The sequence below is a fragment of the Acomys russatus genome, chromosome 23, assembly GCF_903995435.1.
Source record: "Acomys russatus chromosome 23, mAcoRus1.1, whole genome shotgun sequence".
Taxonomy (NCBI): Eukaryota; Metazoa; Chordata; class Mammalia; order Rodentia; family Muridae; genus Acomys; species Acomys russatus.
The window spans coordinates 12,378,723-12,394,515 of NC_067159.1; the positions used below are offsets into that span (position 1 = coordinate 12,378,723).

The 15,793-nt window shown below is 38.3% G+C and overlaps 1 protein-coding gene across 1 annotated transcript in view; it reads left to right on the plus strand.

Moving 5' to 3' along the window:
* Positions 1-15,793, plus strand: part of Vav3 (vav guanine nucleotide exchange factor 3) — a 327,028-nt gene that overhangs the window by 223,988 nt on the left and 87,247 nt on the right. The gene's annotated exons all lie outside the window — the stretch shown is intronic.

A 15,793-nucleotide genomic window follows, 5' to 3' on the forward strand; every position in this document is an offset into this window, starting at 1 on the left:
AAGAAAAAAGAAAACAAAAACCATAGGGTTCTGTTTTACTTTTTAAACATTCTGATTTTCCCAAGCCAAGGTCTTCCGCAGGGCTCCATGTGGTGACATTTAGAAGAGAGCTCATTTGTTGTATTTAGTAGGAGGGTGTTAATTGTCTAAGTGATTTTTTTTAACTGTTTTGTGTGCGTTTTATTCTATTTTGGAAAATAATCTGGACTTTAAAAGTGTTAGTTTGAAAATTCTTTTTCTTCTGTGGGCATTTTTATTAGGTCTATTTCCCTCCAGAGAAATGCATTTATATACAGTGCCAGAATATGTACATTTAACTCTTCACAGTTTACCTCATAGCTAGACTTCTACGATCCTTTAGATTGTTTAAAGGAAAATATAGTAAAATTTCAGATTATAAATACAGCCTAGCAAATCAATAACAAAATAGATTCGTACCCCTTTGTCATAAAGCACTTCATGAAGAACACGTTTACAAACATACAAGAAGTGCTCTGAACATGAGAGAATATTTTCCTGTAGATACGATACGTGCGTGTGCATGCTGTTCTCATTTGTCACATTGCTAGGAAGAAGCAGGTAGGTGACAATTTTGTGGTTGAAGCTGCAGTGGGGCTCTACGCGTTCCTTTCTTGAGCCACCCTGGATTCAGGCCTGAGGTATGTGTCTGGCGTAATTGCTTTTACAGCTTTGCCTCCTCCTGCCCGCTGGCCTGCCATGCTTCATTGCTCTGAATGAACACTTGTTTGAAAACTCTGCGGCGAACAACTGGTGACCGTTGTTTAGCAAATTTGCATAATTCTTGGGGGATGTTTATCCAAGATGTTTAAAGGAATATCCATTCAACTGAGGCCAAATGAACACACAGCTTCCTAGGAGCAGTGTTTGCCATTGGTACTTTGGCTGTGGAAGTTTCTAACTGATATCTTCGACACCTCCAAGTTTGAATGCACTGATTGCTTTCTAGAACCCCATAAGGGTAGATTGTAGTAAAAAATAAACTATTTGAAGACACCAAGTATACTTATTTCATCAGGTTCAAATTTCAAAGCCATGTGCCAAACTAAATCGCACACGGACCTTTTATATTGGAAAGACCTTTGATACATTTTTATGTGTACAGAAGATTCAATCAGCATTTGGTACATGAATTAGTGAATGACTATTTTTCCTTAGGTGTTGACTCTCTTACTTTTGCTTTTTTAAATACATTTTGGTTAAAATATAATTCTATCCATTTCCTCCTTCCAACCTCTCCCAAGTCTTCTCCTTTCAACTCTTTCCAAAATTTTAACTACAGAGCAAACCGATGCGATTAAAAACAAAAAACAAACAAACAAACAAACAAACCATAGGGCTCTATTTTACCTTTTAATAGTTCTGAGTTTCCCAAGCCAAGATGTCCTGAAGGGGTGTATGTGATGGCATTTAGAAGAGACCTCTGTTGTATTTAGTAGGAGTGTGTTGATTATATAAGTGATATGTCTCCCAAATTCATAACTTCTTCTCAATAATTATCATTACACAAATGTATGTATATATAATACATATGAAAATGTGTAAATATATTGTATATATGCACAAACACATCAATACAACCTGAGTCTGTCTTTGTTTCTTATGTGCATATGGTTTCAGGGCTGGTCACTTTGTATTACACAACCAATTAGGGGGCTCATCCCTGGGAAAGGAGGAGTTTCCCTGTCTCAGCCATCATCCATTGCCTGTCGTTCCTTATTAAGGAGTGCGATCCCATTAGATTTCCCTCTTTCCTAGCTGGTATGTCTATTTATTTATATTGCCATTGTAAAGATCTCGATTGTGCAGCCATTTCTATTAGAGACTGATTTGCAGCAGCCATCTTGGTATTCTGGCTTGTACAAATCTTTCTGCCCCTTCTTCTGAGTTGGTCCCTGAGCTGTAGAAACAAGAGCTGAGATGTAGTCTGGAGAGCCACTGGACTTGGCTCTCCATGATCCATTGACCTTGGTATTGTGTTCAGGGGCGGTTCTCTGTGATGCTCTCCACTTGGTGGAAAGGGAAGCTTTTTGACGGACGAGAGGTGGTAGCTACACTTATCTGTGCTATAAGGATAAGATTTGGAATGTAGTTGGGAGTCATGATGGTCTAGCAAAGTAGCAGGTGGTGATTCTCTTCTATGACCCATGACCTCACTAGCTAAGTTTCTCGTACTAAGCCTGGTTTCCCTCCAATTAGACAGCAGTTGGTGCCACCAACATGTAAGTGCCACTTATTTCACCTTTATGGATATCTTGGCATGTTGATTGCTATTATGTTTCACAGGTGTTACAATGGGGTAGGACTATTAATTACTTCCCTCCTTTGGCAGCTTCTAAGTATTTTCCGGTAGCCTGGACGCTGGAACGCAGAAAGGAGGTTTTCAAGTTCTGTTTAGCTCAAATAATCTAGGTCCTGCGCTGTTAGTGTGGAGTGTTTTCAGCAGTAGGAGCTTACCTTCACAACGAAGGACAACAGCCATTGTTTGAGGAGCCACGTAGACTACCCTGACTAGCCGTTCTAAAGATTTCTCATGCCTGGCACTGGTTTTATTATCTGTGGTTCTTGTGGGGAGCATTGTTAATCCTAGTGTCATAACTTCTGTTACGATTATGTGAGTGTGAGTATGAGTGTGTGAGTGTGTGTGTGTATGCATACACTTATATGTAGGTAAGTATAAAGTAATACAAATCCTTGAGGTTTTATCAAACAATTTTGGTGATATTTGTCCAGTCTCTCACCTCTTTCTGTATTAATCTTCCTCTCCTTTTCCGTTTTGGATACCACACCCCCCCCCCATTTTTTCTCTTCCCAGTTCATATCACCTGCATCTTTCTATTCTCTTACTTTTTGAATTCTACCTGCTGATGTAGTAACGAACCGTGGCATTCAAGTGTTGGGAAGTGTGGCTTTGAAGTGTAGGGTGGACTGGTCTCTTTGCTTGCTGCCTCGCCCCTTTTAGTGTGCTTCCTTTCTTGTGTTGTGGCTTTCATATTTATGAAAGAAGACTCATAGTAATACCTGCCTCACCGGTGTTGCGAGCGTGACGTGAGGTGGTGGATGAAAAGCGCTTTAAAAGTGCTTAGTAAACAGCAAACACTCATTTACCATCAACAATTATATTGGTTAATTTGTTTTATATCAAGTTATTTCACATTGGACATTTTGTCACATGGAGAATCAATATTTGCAAGTTAAATCTTTGAAAACAGCTGCAATTTTATATTGAATAAAGAAGTTGCATCCATGCAACTGGTGAATTCGAATAAGCCTAGAACGCAGGAGGCAGAGGCAGCTGGGTCTCTGAGTTTGAGGCTATCCTGACCTACATGGTGAGCGCGAAGACATCCAGAGCTGTGGAGTGAGACCATTTGTCTATATTTTGAAATTATAAACAAAAAGTTGCGCAATCATAGTAATATTCATATTTCCTTTATTTCCTGATTATTGAACAACTTTTACTTTTTTTTTTTTTGATTCTCTTTACTAAAAGATACAACGAACAGAGATGGTTGAGAGTGATTTGTTTTGGGTATAATTGGAAAAAAATTTAATTTCAGTAAAGGCAATGAACTGTCATTGAAAAATGTGGGGTTTTTGTTTGTTTGTTTTGGTGGATTTCTAACTTACAAGAAAGATGAGAGCTATATATTTGGGCTGTGGCTTATCCACACACTTAGAACATTCTACTAGTAATTATACCTAATCTGTATATGCTATGTTCACAATGGTTTTGCTGTTTTTCCTTGTTCTGTACTAGGCTAAGATTTTCTTAAAAAACAAATTTGTAATCCTGACTGCCTTTATAAATGTAATAATATGTCAGATGCAAATTATGGGAGCTCTTTTGAATCACTTAAATATAGCAGGGTGTTTTCATCACTTTGTACCTCTCTTCCTGAGACAGATGTTGGTATCAGGAAAACAACACTTGTAAGAGATAGATCAATTATTTCAGGAACACGGAGGTGCTGGCCCTTTTTCAAGAATGTGAGATCATATGTCCCAAGTAAATCCAAGCACTGCTGTAATATTTTTCACCTCAAGTGGCACTCAAGGTCAAAGTTACTAATTAAATTTTAATCTTATGTTTAAAATTTTCCTCCTATCTAAGTATTGGAGATTTGTGATTGATTTCTGTTTCTATGTAGTACATCTGTGTGCTGCAGCATATAGTCTTTTCAACCAAGTTCATGTTTTTATACTTTTGTTAAATTGTCATACATTGGTGAAACTCATAACCTCCTGTGTGTGATTCCACAGTCATGAGTTTTGTTTTTGTTTTTGTTTTTTTTAAATCAGGTTGTTATTCTTTGTCATGCTGTCTAACGGTTAGATGGAGAGGATGGAAGTGTTTTGGTAGCTCCCTCTCCTGTGAGCTTAAGCTGCTCGTGTGTGCTGTGATAACCTTGCCTAGTCAATGAGCAGATAATGGTGAAGTGGATGAATCCTGTCAGAGAGCAAAGGCCATGTGCTCACTGTTACCTGCTCTTACACCCTCAGGAGTTCTCTTAACCAGGTCTTAGCAGGCACATCCTCAGCGATGATCACTTTCTCTTCCATAAGAGTAGGACTAATATTCATCCTCTTGTCCGTATGTGAAGGCAGGATTCAAGTAATCTGTCATCCACCGACCTCACGTCTTATGTGACATTGAACACAACCATGTTGTTAATTATAAAAACAACATGGTCCTTCGCATTATTTGTATTCTAGATAGGAAAGGGATAGGTAAAAGCACCAGGTTTCAGTTGCATAAATGCATATGTATATATTATATATATACACATATATAATATATATATTAGTTGTAAAGAAATTAACATTGTGTACTATTTTATACTTACTTTGCATTATGGTATAACATAGTATCTTAGAAAATTGTCTTACAAACATAGGAAAATATTATTTATTATTTTATTTTATTTTGGGGTTGGGTGTTTTGTTTTTGTTTTTAGACAGTTTCTCTGTGTAGCCCTGGCTGTCCTGGACTCGCTTTTTAGAGCAGGCTGGCCTCAGACTCACATAGACTTGCCTGCCTCTGTCTCTACCAAGTGCTGAGATTACAGGCATGCAGTACCATGCCTGGCTCAGAAAATATTTTTTAATTACATAATACATGCAAATAAGCTAAATGAATTGGAATAATAAGAAGCTGTGGGCTTGCATTATTTTTAAACTGATTTATGTGTAGATGTTTTTCATTTATGTAAATAAACATTTTGTTATGCTGGCTTATGGCATTGAATTGAAGTTTAATATGGTTCTTCTTGCTGCTTTAATTTCAAAGGTTTGCATTCCAAGTTTAAATAGAATTGCTGACTTCCTTTAGATTTGATTTTAAACAGAACAACTTATTCAATAGAGAAATTTTATGTTTTAGTTTCCAAGAATAAAGCAGAAATGAGAAAAAATAGCAACCCAGTATTTTTTAAACCATGACTCTAAAATCTCATTTAAAAAATGATCCTTTTCTTTAAATTAGGACGGCAAATGCACCTTCCTGAAGGTTTTCATAAATGAGCCTTTGTCTGCAATTAATAAGAAATAGTCTCCATGGTTTGTCATGTTTTCATATTAATCAGTCATTTCTATCTTTTCTGTCACCTACAAAACTAATTTTTCATCAAATATAAATCCTATCTGAAATGATAGGAGCATAATTTTAAATGTGTAAAAATATACTTCACATTGGGAGAAATAAACTTGAACAAAATGGGGCGAGGAGAACCCGGTGATTAAGATTCATTGCCGAGGAATGAGAAATCCAAGCTGTGAACGAAGCTGCAGAGTGTGCCCTGGTTTTTAAAATAGCTGATTTTCCTCCAAGCTTCCATTAAACTATGAACAATAAGACTAGTTCTGCACCGAGGCAGTTGATCCCCTTGTAGTTATTTTCAGGACGACCTTTCTAATTCCCTTTGCCAGGATAACGGATTTCTGAAATGAACATCACAGCACCTGGCTCACGTCTCTTTTGGTTTTAGGATTTATTTCTCCTTTTCAAGGCTCATTTTGAGTTCACAAAGGACCACTACTGCTTTCTGGCAGGTCTGTACACGCCTTGCCAAGCCAGCCTTTCATACTGCAAAGATAGCTTTAGAATAGGAACAAAGGGCAGGTGAATATTCATACGTATGTATCTATCGCATGGTCCTTTTAGATGGAAACAGTATCAGTCATGTGATTACTGAGATAACAAAATATTTGTGCTATAATATACAATTATACTTATGGGTCACTTACGAACGTCTGGCACAATTGTATTGGGAGTGTTGTCTTTAGAAGATAAAGTATGCATTTATTAAATGTTTAGGAAAGCATTCCAAAAAGAAAGTCGTAGACGTAGTGAGCTACTTTGAACATTTATCATTGATAAAATGTTCTTTATTTGTAAGATGTCTCCTTTTCTGCATCTGTGGCCATGATAGTTAATTACTGCTCCATATGAGAAGACAAACTATGTGTCATGTAATACTAGATAAAAATAAAAACTTCAGAAATGTGTTATAGGCCAACCACTTCTGAGAGCTAGATAATCTCATTTCAAAACTGAGGGCCCAACTGTTAGATGAAAGAAACCAATTGGATCAAACTATTACCCTCCAATAGCAGTATTTGGTGTAATATAAAACAGATCCTAGGAGTAGAGGCCTTGATAAATTAGTTTATGATTATATTATTACTACAGTTCTCTTTACAAATATGATTATAATATTTACTGGAACATGGGAGTAAAGTTTGTAAAATTGTGGTTAAAATAGGATATTAGTAGTTAGTTGTTTTTAACATAATTAAATTGATTTTTCAATTTGAAATGAAAAGAGCTTACATTGGGGTCTTACAATTGTTTTTACAGATCATTTGTTCCTTTGGGGGGGCAACTAACATTTTTTTTTCATGTGTAGCTAAAAGTTTAAGAAAGAGGGAGGGGAGCATGTACCAATGTCAGTAAAGGGTAAGTCCAGAGTGCTTGCTTCAATCAGACTTGTATCCAGGGGCTCAGCGGAAGCCTTCTGGGTTCGGTTTCCCCGGTGTCTCGGTTCTTCTCATCAGATTGCCTGTCAGCAGGCACTGCAGGCGGTTGCTCTCATTTCCAGGCAAAGATTTTTCACTTGTTGCTCGTCTTGTTCACTGTCCCAGTCACTGTGAGTCTGGGGAAAGCAGAATGCCTCTTCTCCAGTCTGCTAAGAATCTCAGGAGAGCTTTACCTGTCCTGGTCTTGACCAGGTCTTTATGTCTGCAGCAGTCACTATAGTCAGGGTTTCCTGTGCGAGGACAGCCTATTTTCCTGTGCTCCCCTTCCAAGATGGAGGAATGGAAATGGAGGCAGACTTGACGAATCTGTTTAGAATTCATTGTGTATTTTCTTTTCTTTCTTTCTTCTTCTTTTTTTCTTTCTCGATTCCATGTGTACAGAATTGAAAAAAAGAAGGGGAAGGAAAACATTTTTCAGACATTCCATCCTTCAGTGTTACTGTGGCAGGCTTTCCTGGGCATCTCCCATTCTTCTTTTTACTACTTGTAGATTCTTCTAAAGTAAATCAGGAGACAGATAACCTGATATAGGAGGCTGAGAAGACTAACAAAGGCTGAGCCCAAATGGGAGCTTTAGTTTGCAGCAATGCAAGAGAGAAGCAGTTTTCTTGCCTCATTCTTGATCTTCTAACTGTGTCCTTGTACTTGAAAGATCAAGCTGGCATCCTCCTATGAACACAGGAACTGACCTTTTAGGAGGCAATAGTCCCACTGTTACCTACTCAATGTTAGTACAAGTTGGTTTATTTGATTAGAAAACAAAGCAAACAAGATCGTAAAGTATCTCCTTGTGTGGAGACAAAGGGGAAGAGGGAGCTATAAATGCTGGAGGAGTCAGGAAGGAAGACCAAAGGCATGGGTGAATTACATACAGTCAGGTCAGAGCCTATAGCTGTGACAGAAAGGAAAGAATAAAGAAAGCAACGGCAGGGCTGGAGAGACGGCTCAGAGGTTAAGAGCACTGGCTATTCTTCCAAAGGTCCTGAGTTCAATTACCAGCAACCACATGGTAGCTCACAACCATCTATAATGTGATCTGATGCCCTCTTCTGACATGCAGGCAGAGCACTTTATGCATAATAAATAAATAAATCTTAAAAAAAAAAAAGAAAGGAAGGGCAGATTACAACTATCTCTGTCTCTGTCTGTCTGTCTGTCTGTCTGTCTGTCTGTCTGTCTCTCTGTCTCTCTGTCTCTCTCTCTCTTTCTCTCTCTCTCGTGTGTGTGTGTTTGTGTGTATCAGAGAGATTCTACAGTAATAGGTTTCCCTGTAACTTTTTCTAAGAGACCTTTAGAGTTATCTATAATAGATTTCCCTGTAACTTTTTCTAAGAGACCTTTAGAGTTATCTATTTTCTACCATACATTCTCCTATACCTTGACCTACCCTCCCTCATTCAGATTTAACCTTTTCCATTCCATTATTCCCTACATTTTCACTTATATCAGGATTTTCAGAGGCTGCAGTTTATACTGAGGGCTCTACATTGGCAGTGGTCAGCATGGATGTATAATCATGGAGTTTACCCCTGTTTATCACCTCTAAAATGGGGACAAGGAACAAGGATTTTCTTGTGTCACAATGAAAGTCAAATGGATTAATAGATGATGCACTTTCCTATCACATTAACAGCGTGTGATTTTTAAAATATGTTTTATTAATTTATTCATATTACATTTAAATTGTTATCCCATCCCTTGTATCGTCCCATTCCTCCCTCCCTCCCATTTCTCCCTTACTCCCCTCCCTATGACTGTGACTGAGGGGGACTTCCTCCCCCTGTATATGCTCATAGGGTATCGAGTCTCTTCTTGGTGGCCTGCTATCCTTCCTCTGAGTGCTACCAGGTCTCCCTATCCAGGGGACGTGGTCAAATATGGGGCATTAGAGTTCATGTGAAAATCAGACCCCAATGTGTGATTTTTAAGTGATGACTGTCACCAATGCATGTATACAGCTGCTCCGGCTCCATACTGGTGTGTCCTGTTGTTCTAAATAACATCTTACAGGTTATGACTCTGACACCCGTGCGTGATTTAGTTGTATCCTCTGCTTCAGGTTTGCTCACAGAGCCTCACTTAGCACGTACGGTGATGTTAGATGCCATCTGAAGGGTTGGCTGGGGAGGGGGTCCACTGTCAAACTCAAGTATCTGGAAGCAGCATTCCATTCCCTGTAGACTATTGTACCAAATGCACCAACACATAACACACATTGCCAGACAGTGGTCCCAATTCTTTGCTGTATGAACTAAGTGGATGTTTGCTTCACCAGAGCATGCAATGCAAGGAGGTGGTAGGGCATCCTAGCCATTAAAGTCTTACAGGATATGATCATGGGAGTGATGTAGCGTCATGTATTCTTGAGTTTAAGATGTTTATCCATAATCATGCAATATGTGGCAGGTGCCAAACATCTTCACACTGTCTGAGTCTACTAAAATACCTGTAAAAGATCCATGCACCCTATTATCCTTGAACAGTGAAAGCTTATTTCCTAAGGCCTAGCTGTACAGGACAGTGAAAATTCGCAGTAGGATCCTGTCTGTTTTTCAGAGTTCATTAGTAGCTGCTGTTACCAAGCAGATTCATGGCTGATTTTATTTTATGCATTGTTAATTTTGAAAATGTTAATCTCAAATTGCTACAGTATTTCAATTAATTTGGACGATTAAAACTTAGCACCAGAAGAATCCCTCGCAGAAGATAAGGAAGCTAATTAGAGACTCTGAAACAAACAACTGGTAGACCCTGGCTCAGAAGCAAGCTGGGTGGATGACTGGCACAGCTCACTCTGCTGAACTGTTTTGAAGCAGAAAGGACGATTTCTGGCAGGCTATGTGTTCAAGTTAAGTTTTTTTTTTTTGAAAAGATATCATAAGGCATTAACTGTTTAATATATAATTTTTAAAAATATGATGCAGTTCTGAAAACTGCCTTATGGTTGTTTTGCCATGTTATGTTCTGAGTAACAATACCAGCATCAGAAATGCAACAAGCATTCCTTCTTCAGTTTTGACTTAAAGGTGTGAAGTAGGCTTTAAAATAGTTTGACCTTCTTCAATAAACTAAACGTTTGCATTTAGAAAGTTGAGGAAATTTTCTAAAATGTCCCCAAAAGAAATACCTGTAGTCTACTCACTCAGGCACCTGCCCCCTTCATGGTTTCTCCTCATATTTCCTTTTTGCGTAGAGTAACACGTTTGCAAAATGTCTGTACTTCTCAAGGTTTGCTGTTCTGCTTTTATCACTTTGTTTCCTGAACATATTTGTTCAAACGTTTGACAAGCACATAGGTTTAGGGTTAAGTTTAAAGAATGAGAAAAATATGTTTTTGCTTCCACAAAACTGAGTGGCATCAGAGCAAAGGAAGTATTGAAGATCTGGGTCAGTGAGCGCAAGAGACTGTGAGGGATGATTCATGGTGATTGGCGAATGCGGTCTAAACTGGGTTGCACAACACAAGTAGAGGGTTGATGAAAAAAAAGTGGGTGTAAGATAAATGTGGATGTAGGGAAAAGCTCTCGTCAAAGCCGGGAGCTGTAACAAGTACAGAGCCATAGAGGGAGAGATGTGTATAAGAAACAGAGCCAGGTATTTGTTATTCCACACCAGGAAATCAAGAGTACGGTATATGTGGAAGAGCCCATTGAGCCTTGGAAGAGTCGGAGCTAGCACAGTAACATGGTCAGTCTGGGTTGAAAAGATCATCCTAGCCATAATTTGAAGGGAATCTTTGAATTATTAAAAGCTCTTCAAAAATGTGGAGTGAGGTTTTAAGCTTGACTCATTGTTGAACATTATTCTTTCTAGTTTTTTTTTTATTATTATGAAAATGAAAGGACATGAGCAGATGTAGCCATATGGTTGATTGCTATTTAAGAATGGAGTCATGAAGTTAGAGTTTCTGGGTCAGTGCAAATAAATTCAGATCCTCTCTCTCTCTCTCTCTCTCTCTCTCTCTCTCTCTCTCTCTCTCTCTCTCTCTTTGTGTGTGTGTGTGAAAACACTCTTTAATGCTACATTGCATTATATCTACATTATTATTGGCATAAGAATGTATCGTGTGTTTTTTATTATTGACACTGTACTATTTTTTGCTATAAGTTATTTGATAGGAATAGAGTCGTGACTTGAAACTTAATCTGAGTTGTTAAATCTATTGTAAGTACAAAATATCATGAAGTAAAAAGTGCACTTAATGTACTAGATATCATAATTTTATAAACCACTGTACCATATCTCCCCCCACCCTGTGTGTGTATGTGTGTGTATGTGTGTGTGTGTGTGTGTGTGTGTGTCTGTCTGTCTGTCTGTCTGAATTATGCTGCAAATCAAACTCAGGGCCTTACATATGCCAGGCAAGTGCCCCACTATGAGTATCAGTTGTTTATCCTCAAGAGAGCAACCAGCTGGAACTATGGCTGGTTGCTGCCACCTTGCATGTGAAGACAGTATTATACTATATTTATATAGATTGGAAAATATATAAACTCCAAGTATGAGTTCTATTGAATTTAACACTACCAGAAAGTGCAAAGTCATCCATCAGACCACCTTTTGTTGATGACCACCTGTAGTTAATAGGTACCATTAAGTTCAAACATGAGCTTCATTTTAGGTAAGAATAAACTTTTATTTTTTCACTGCTTATTTATAGTATTCTTTAATTTGAATTACCTATTTGTGCCTTATCTACTTTTATTCTAAAATTTTCTGATTTTAAACATCTTTCAGAAAAATGCATGAATAAATAACATTCTTTAAAAATATTTGGAAATTCTCTAGCATATTTGTTTCCATATAGATTTTAAATTTGCAGGTTGTCAAAGATTTAAATTTTTTAAATTTTGTATGTTTAAAAGTTTTAATATACTCTTAAGTGTATCTAATATGGTCATAATTTTTAAAAGGTTTTGTAGTATTATTTATGTTTATTTTCAGTTGTTACAACTTGCTTTCTTTAATTTAAACATCTTTCAGTTATAGACTGTATTCCCAGGTCATCTCTAAAGTGCATATCAAAATGTTTTCTATGATTTCCCAACTATTTATACATTTAAGCAATCTTTTTCATATATTGCTTTAAATATGCATTGTGTACATTGCTTAAACCATGTTGTCTTGAACAAATTATGCCACAATATATGCTCTGGGGTGCCAGGAAGATAATAACTTTTTAAGTGAATATTAGTGGTTTACATTGAGTTAATCTGATTTTCTTGCTTATAAATTATGGCTTCATTCCTTAAGTCTTCTTTTGATGTAGGAAGGAAAAGGGACGCGTGTCTGTCCCCTTGCATTCAGAGGACTCTTCCCTGAATGTTGTGCACCATTTTCGTATTCATTTTCCCAGCGGCTCTCGAGAGCAAGACTAGACCTATGACCTCAGAAGATTCCTAGTTTTAGTACTTGTTATGAAACTTCCGTTTCTGCTCAATGTGCAGCGCGTAGTAGATATGGCCTTATAACGAGCAGCGTGGAAGTCTGTGCTTCCGGGCTCTCGATCAGGATGTTTGCGCTGCCGTGCTCTCTGCTCATCCGGCTTCTGCTTTCTGCTGTTCTAGTGGCCCACAGCCATCTGCAGACCAGGTACATTGCGTGAAGAATTTCAGAAGCAATCAATTCATAGCCTTCGTAATTGTTCAACATTCTGAGTGGCGTGATGAAAGCCCCCATTCCCCACCCAACAAATTGTTTGTATCCACACTGTATACCCTACCTTACTTAGTAAGTAAGTCTTGGGTGTCTCATATCAGATGGACCGCGCGCGCGCGACACTGCTGGAGTTCTCGCGTTCAGATAATCCTGTTTTACTTAGTGATGGCCCCAGGCCTCTAAAGTAGTCCTATATAAGAGGCTTCCGTGGGAGAACAGAGTAATGGCAGTCCTACTGTCAGTGCCACTGGGTATGCAGGCAAAAGTACAATAGGACCATCTGCGATTTTCACCATCCTCTAGAAATTGTGAAGCTCTGTGTTGTTGTGAACCTATCTTACATTTAAGAAACACTTTCCCTGGGGGGAATTGGGAGAACTTGGGTGGAATAGCACCTCTGGTATCCTGCCTGGCACATTATTTTTCCTTTCAGAAAACATGTGTCCAGATGAAAACAGTACAGCTTGCAAGTCCCCATTGTTTTCAGTGGCCCAATGAGGGTAATGTGTCACCTTCAGTACGGGACAGGAAGTTGCTTCTTGGGACTAAAAATCACTCTTGGCAGCTGTTTACCCTATGCACTGGATCAGCGTTACAGGTGCAAACGGCCACATATTGCTTCACCAACCCCTGTGGCTTTCACCCCTGGAAAAGAAACTGGTCATTAAAAAAAAAAAAAAAAAAGGACCGCTATACTTCAAAAACTCCATATTTAAATATGATATGCATCTTCCATTTAAACTCAAGCAATACTCAAGAACAATTCTGGCCAATCATTTTGGGAAAAGGAAATGGCAGCACCTTCTTGGAATCTCAAACTGTTCAAGGATATATATATATATATATATATATATATATATATATATATATATATATATATATATATATATTTTTTTTTTTTTTTTTAATCAGGAGGAAAACAGGAAGAAATTAGAAAACATATGGACTCAGGTTGAGCATATGATGTATTTTCAACTTGAACTGGCACTTTATTCGTATTTGTAGTGAGTCTTAAAATTAATTTTGGTGAAGCATTTAGATTTAAGAGAGGAAAATTCTGCTACCTGGGACTAAATCAACGTTTTCGGCATCTCATTAATCACTGCCTTATGTAACCGCTTTCCCTACCTGAGAGATGAGAGAAGTTTATAATATCAATGCCAAGTACAAATCTTGCCTCTCCAAAAGGAGTTCATTAATCATCATCGATGCACAAGACAAAAACATACTTCATGATTCATGCCAATTTCTTAAGTAACGTTTCTTAAAATGAGGGGGAAAACAGCACCGTACCGTTTAAAAAAAACTCTCATTTGAAAAGGTTTTAATCTGGCTGTTAATGCGTGGTGTTATGTAAATTTAAACTGTTCTGAAAAATTCCTGTACACAGTGCATAGCAAGCTGTAGAGTGTATTGAGTAAGAGTTTGAGCTCCTGGCTGACAACAAGCTAGTTCAATTTCTTGGCCCTGTTGCATCCTGCCTATGTGGTCATGATGCTGTCTAAGTACTTCAAATGAAATGCTTGGCACCAAATGACGGACCAATAACCCCAGTACCCTGACCTGCAGCAAACTGTAAAGACTTAAAGTTTGAAAATCTGTTTCATGCCAACCATTTCTGTAATTATTAAGGCCTTCTGTGTGATTCTTTCATAAGCTTCGGTTTTCCCGTCTGTAGAACAGTATGAAAATACATGCTTTACTTGCACCACAAGGCTAATGCTTATGCAACTGAGGAAATGCCTCGGTCTGTAGAAAATGGAATCTGACCATGACATATAGCATCATGCAGTAAAATAAAAAGAGCCAACTTATGATGTTCTTTGTTTTGTTTTGTTTTGTTTTGTTTGTTTTGTTTTTTTTAGACATGGTACTGTTAATGCAGTTGAGGCTGGAGTAACTTAAAACTTCAGATTATCTTGTTTCAGCGTTGCTGGATAATAGGCCACACCCCTCCCTGTCATCTTTATTTTGTCCTGTGTCTTGAACTCTGGGTGATAGTGTTATTTGGGTTCTCATAGTGTCACCTGCTCCTTAAGATCAGCCCTGTGGTTATCAATGGTGTCTGTGCAGGGCTTTCCACCCCCAGGCCCCATTTCCTGTAGAGTTCAACATCATTTTACAACTATGCCTTGACGTCTTGTTGTTTATAACTTACAAAACCGTTTCCCCAATTAGAAAACAAAATGCACGGGAGACAGATAAAATAAAGAATGACAATGTTAAAAATGAAAGGAACTCATATAGACCTGATGTGAGAAAAGAGACGCACCGGTTTCAACATCATACAGCATTTTTTTTTTTTTTTTCGTTTTTAAACCTGGCATATAATTCAAAGGCACATGGATGTTTTTGTTTATGGCCATCAGCAACCAGGTAAGCAGCAGGAGTGGATTTGGGAGGAAGCTCCTGGAGCTCCTCAAAGTGAGTCATTTTGTTTATCTCAGGAGGCTTTCCCTTTCTGCTTCTTCCTTTGGTTCTTTAGTCTGTTAGAAACACCACAAAGAGATGGATCAAGACGTTATCGAGATATAGTTGAGGGTGCATCTCGAGGGTTCTGAGCATCACAAGAAATGGTCAGAGCCCACATCCATCTAGGACAGCCTGGACAATTGTTTTCTGTCCTCTAAGCAGTCAGGGACAAAGAAGAAGTTCTATGGATGACTAGGGAGGTTCCTTTTAAAAATCAAATTAGCTAAGGGGGCCTTCCCCCTTTTCTGAGGAATAGAGGAGGGAGGAGGGGGGAAAGGGAAGGAGGGTGGGACTAGGAGGAGAGGAGGAAGGTAAGGTGAATAAATAAATAAGTACATTAATTAAAATTTAAAATATCAAAATGGCTTAGAAAAGGAGATGGGGCAGATAAGGATTGGAGGAGGTTTCTGTAAGGTGAAATAGAATCAAAGTACAGTAGGGATTTTGGTTTTTGGTTTTAAAGAACCCTGGCTTAGCGAGTATGTCTTTTCCCCTGCATTCTTTTCACCTTCTTACCAGCTCTGCGCGTTCTCCCTTGGGGATTTCCTCTGTATAGTCAGCACTGAGTCCTTCACAGATCCTGACACCCACACACTCTTGTTGCAAA